Raw genomic sequence first — 6,000 nt, 5'->3', positions numbered from 1 at the left:
TTATGCTAGATATATTTCCATACGTCTGAATACCCTATATCCAAATTTTCTAATATGTAGATAAAAAATTTGTTGAATATATAGGGTGAGAATTTTCCTTCCTCTCTTTCTCTCTCTCTCTTTCTCACACACACACAAGCTGAAAATTGTTCTCTCTCTCTCTCTCTGACTCTCTCTCTCTCTCTCACACACACACACATGGTCATTTTATAGATATAATAGATAGGTTATGCTAGATATATTTCTATATGTCTGAATACCCTATATACAAATTTTTAAATCTGTAGATAAAAAATTTGTTGAGTATATAGGTTGAGAATTGTTCTTTCTCTCTCTCTCACACACACATTCTCACTTTTATAGATATAATAGATTATGCTAGATATATTTCCAAATGTCTGAATACCCTATATACAAATTTTCAAATCTGTAAAGATAGAATTTGTTGAATATATAGGTTGAGAATTGTTCTCTCTCTCTCTCTTTCACACACATTCTCACTTTTCTAGATATAATAGATAGATTATGCTAGATATATTTCCTTATGTCTGAATACCCTATATACAAATTATCAAATCTGTAGATACAAAATTTGTTGAGTATATAGGTTAAGAATTGTTCTCTCTCTCTCTCTCTCTCTCACTCACTCACTCACTCACTCACTCACACACACACACACACACACATTCTACCTTTTATAGATATAATAGATTATGCTAGATATATTTCCATATGTCTGAATACCCTGTATACAAATTTTCAGATCTGTACATAAAAATTAGTTGAATATATAGATTGAGAATTGTTCTCTCTCTCTCTCTTCTCTCTCTCTCTTTCACACACATTCTCACTTTTCTAGATATAATAGATAGATTATGCTAGATATATTTCCATATGTCTGAATACCCTATATACAAATTTTCTAATCGGTAGATAAAAAATTTGTTGAATATATAGGGTGAGAATTGTACTTACTCTCTCTCTCTCTCTCTCTCTCTCTCACGCACACATTCTCACTTTTATGGATATAATAGATAGATTATGCTGGATATATTTCCATATGTCTGAATACCCTATATACAAATGGTCAAATCTGTAGATAACAAATTTATTGAATAGATAGGTTGAGAATTGTTCTCTCTTTCTCTCTCGCAACCTTACACACACAACCACACGCAAACATTCTGACTTTTATAGATATAATAGATCGATTATGCTAGATATATTTCCATATGTCTGAATACCCAATATACAAATTTTCAAATCTGTAGGTAAAAAATTTGTTGAATATATAGGTTGAGAATTGTTCTCTCTCTCTCACACACACACATTCTCACTTTTATAGATATAATGTATAGATTATGCTAGATATATTTCTATATGTCTGAATACCCTATATACAAAGTTTAAAATCCGTAGATAAAAATACGTTGAGTATATAGGTTGAGAATTGTTCTCTCTCTCTCTTACGCACACACACACACACACACACACACATACATTTTCACTTTTATAGATATAATAGATAGATTATGCTAGATATATTTCCATATGTCTGAATACCCTATATACAAATTTTCAAATCTGTAGATAAAAAATGTATTGAATATATAGGTTGAGAATTGTTCTCTCTCTCTCTCTCTCTCTCTCTCTCTCTCTCTCTCTCTCTGGCTACCTCACACACACACTCATTTTCACTTTTATAGATATAATAGATAGATTATGCTAGATATATTTCCATATGTCTGAATACCCTATATACAAACTTTCAAATCTGTAGATAAAAAATTTGTTGAGTATATAGGTTGAGAATTGTTCTCTCTCTCTCACACGAAACTGTGCGCTCGGCTTCTTCCCCCCCTTCCCACCCCAAATGCTTGGGAAACTGTGCACTGTTTTTGTTGGTTTTCAAGCTGCCTCTTCCCCCCCCCCACACACACAGTTTAACAGTAGTAGGAGGTCAAGAGAAAGAGGGTGAGAGAGAGAGAAGAGTAAGTTGGTGAGAGAGAGAGAAAAGAGAAAGAGGGTGTTGGTTTTATATTTTTATTATCGTCTAATATTTTGTAAGCTGAATTTCTAATAAAATGTGCATCTATAGGAGATAATGCCTGGGAATGTGTCCCCCCCCCACAGTTTAACAGTGGTGTGACGTCAAGAGAAAGAGGGTGAGAGAGAGGGAAGAGTAAGTGGGTGAGAGAGAGAAAGAGAGAGAAAAAAAAAGAAAGACGGTGTTGGTTTTGTGAAAAAAGTTGTTATTTACAATTGTTCGCATTCTTGGCCTTTTGGTCAAGATCAAAGTGTAGTATCTGTTCTTCAGATGCTGCACTTCTATTTCTTGTTCTCTTTCGGTGGAGGAGAAATCCTCCACGACTGAGACAATTTTTATTTTTGTACCTTTTCTCCACGTTAAAAAACGACCCTGGTGTCTAACTCTGTCCCGTGGGGAGGCATAGTAAATAGGTACAATTGTTCGCCATTAGTGGATGTTGACGTCACGTCACGTGACATGACTAAGCGTTTTTTTTTTTTAGTATGAATAACATTTTTTGTTTTAATTATAAAGTCTACACTTAATTTTATAGAAAATGATGTATATATAATAGAAAAAAAAAAATTACTGGTTTTGTTGGAGTCAAGTGGATCCCCCCCCTCCAGTTTAAGAGATAGCAGGTCACGTGGTAATATACAAAATGGCTAGCGTAAATATAAAGATCGGTTTTTTTATCGACGAATATTTTGAAAGCTGAATTTTTTTTTATTCCTGTACATTTTTTCCTGATATTTTTCGTTAAAACTCTTGTATAAATACTATTTTTAACCAGTTAAATACGTTGGAGACATTGTCATGGAGTTTAATAATCTCTAGAACAAAGCAGAAGAGAAATTACAAAAGTATCGGTAAAACAAAGTGTTTGTTTACATTTGTTCGCCATTACTGGATGTTGACGTCACGTCACGTGACATGACTAAGCGTTTTTGGATTATGTAATATTAACATTAAAATGACAGGTTTTTTTTGGGGCCCCCCTAGGAGAGAAATGATCAGTTCACCCCCTTTTAATGGTCCGTTTGGTGTGGAATTTCGATATTTGTCATGCGGGTGATCAAGGTTCAATATGATACATAATTTGTCAACTTTGGTTGTGTCTGTCAAAAGTTTGAGCTGACGTCACGTCACGTGACACGTATTGAATAACGTTAAAATGACAGGTTTTTTGGGGGCCCCCCCTAGGAGAAAAACGATCAGTTGACCCCTTTCTACTGGTCCGTTTGACGTGAAATTTCGATATTTGTCATCCGGGTGATCAAGGTGCAATATGATACCAAATTTGTCAACTCTGGTTCCGTCTTTCAAAAGTTTTAGCGTTACAAACAAACATACATACATACATACATACATACATACATACACACCGATTTTTGCCTTTTATATATATAGACTAGCAGGGCTACCCGGCGTTGCTCGGGACCGTATAAACAATGAAAAAACAAAAGCAGATATTGAACATATGTTTGATTCTTAGGGGAGAGGAATCTTTCATCTCTATGTATTATTTGTTTTATCTACCCTAGGACTGATATTGTTCATGTTTTATCCCTAGCATAGGTAATTTACAGCATGTATATGAAATTGTTTTACCTTAGGGAGAAGAGAACAGGTAATATACAACATAATGTGTCTATATTACATCCCTGGCAACGCCTAGAAACCAGCTAGAACATGTATTTCAGTCAATCTTTATTATATCCTGGGCTATGCCGGGAAACCAGCTAATCTCTTTTTAGTGACTTGACCACCAAAATACCTCCCTAAGTGTGTCCTTTCTTTTGAACTTATTAGATATAGGTATCTAGAAATGTGTGTGAAATTTTGTTGAATGCATTGTTCACTATGATTTTCTTATTGTTCTACACAATATCAACTGTAGCGAAATAACACAGTAAACTTAGTGTAGTGTTAGAATAAAGAGCAAAGGAAAAAATTAGAATCATATTTTGTAATTGCAAATCTAAATTTGCTAGCATGTACCAGTATTTGCCAGGTTGTGGAAATTTGGAACTTATAACATATGTAGTGGCCTTTTCCTAGATACCTATTGCTAAAAATTATACTTTCATTTTGTTAGAAAAATCTCTCTTCAGATGCCCTGCATCATTCAAAATAAAAACAAATATTTTTATAATTGTTTCAGTATATTGCTACACAATGTGAAAGTTTTTAACGTTTGTAAAAAAAATCATGAATGTGCTTATATTGCAAAAAAGAAAATATCAGTGCACAGTATTGAAAGTGTTTGAGATTCAAAAGTCTGTAACATTTCTACTAACTTCATAAGATGTCATGTGAGAAACTGAATTGAATATCAAGACATTATCTGAAGCGTTTTTATTTTGGTGTAACATATGTGTTTACAGTGAACCTTAACTTTTAATAAACAGATTGGTATGCAATGACATAGGCTAAGAATCTTTAAAATATATATAAATTGGAAAAATGTGTGAACAAATGAAAAAAAAATGATCCGCTCCACTTGATGACATCAAGCACAGTAATATTTTAGTGAAGAAAATATGAAATTGATGTTCAGTGATTAGTTTGGATGAATGAGAAAATGTAATTGTTTGATGCATAAAAATAACTCAGTTGCTGTATTTGATATTAAGCAGCAAAATATAGTGATTTGAATATTTGGGAAAACATCAAACCAGATTATGTAAAAAGAAAAAAAAAAGATGAAATTAGAAAATATATATTTTATGTTTATGAGTTCTGCCAATCAAAATTTTGTGGCAGAAATTGGGTGATTACCATGCAATTTTATTTTGGTAAAATTCTTAAATTATTAGAATGTTTATTATAATTTCTAATTAGTGACTTGTTATAATCAAAATCCGCCCTAAAGAGTGTCCTTTCTTTTATTAGGTATCAGAGTAGGTATCAAGATTTCTACTTCTATACAAATGTGATATTTCAGATCTGTACATAAAAAATTTGTTGAATATATAGGTTGAGAATTGTTCTGTGTCGCTCTCTCTCACACACACACGCATTCTCACTTTTATAGATATAATAGATAGATTACTCTAGATATATTTCCATATGTCTGAATACCCTATATACAAATTTTCAAATCTGTAGATAAAAAAATTTGTTGAGTATATAGGTTGAAAATTGTTCTCTCTCTCTCACACACACATTCTCAATTTTAGAGATATAATAGATAGATTATGCTAGATATATTTCCATATGTCTGAATACCCTATATACAAATTTTCTAATCTGTAGATCAAATATTTGTTGAATATATAGGTTGAAAATTGTTCTTACTCTCTCTCTCTCTCTCTCTCTCTGGCTACCTCACACACACATTCTAACTTTTATAGATATAATAGATAGATTATGCTAGATATATTTCCATATGTGTGAATACCCTATATACAAATTTTCTAATTTGTAGATAAAAAATTTGTAGAGTGCATAGGTTGAGAATTGTTCTCTCTATCTCTCACACACACACATTCTAACTTTTAAAGATATAATAGATTATGCTAGATATATTTCGATATTTCTGAATACCCTATATATAAAAATTTGTTGAATGTATAGGTTGAGAACTGTTCTCTCTCTCTCTCTCTCTCTCGCTCACACACACACACATTCTCACTTTTATAGATATAATAGAAAGATTATCCTAGATATATTTCTATTTGTATGAATACTCTATATACACATTTTAAAATCTGTAGATAAAGAATTTGTTGAGTATATGGGTTGAGAATTGTTCTCTCTCTCTCTCTCTCTCTCTCTCTCACACACACACACACACATTCTCACTTTTATAGATATAATAGATTATGCTAGATATATTTCCATATGTCTGAATACCCTATATACAAATTTTCAAATCTGTAGATAAAAAATTTGTTGAGTATATAGGTTGAGAATTGTTCTCTCTCTCTCTATCACACACATTCTCACTTTTATAGATATAATAGACA

At 32.2% G+C, this 6,000-nt stretch overlaps 1 pseudogene; it reads left to right on the top strand.

The window, feature by feature from the left end:
- Positions 1-2,265: 2,265 nt before the first annotated feature.
- LOC145293518 (U2 spliceosomal RNA) lies at positions 2,266-2,399 on the top strand (annotated as a pseudogene).
- The last annotated feature ends 3,601 nt before the right edge of the window (positions 2,400-6,000 follow it).

Source organism: Euprymna scolopes, chromosome 14, assembly GCF_053919585.1.
Source record: "Euprymna scolopes isolate OS-2025 chromosome 14, ASM5391958v1, whole genome shotgun sequence".
Taxonomy (NCBI): domain Eukaryota; kingdom Metazoa; phylum Mollusca; class Cephalopoda; order Sepiida; family Sepiolidae; genus Euprymna; species Euprymna scolopes.
This window is presented reverse-complemented; position numbering and strand designations above follow the sequence as displayed.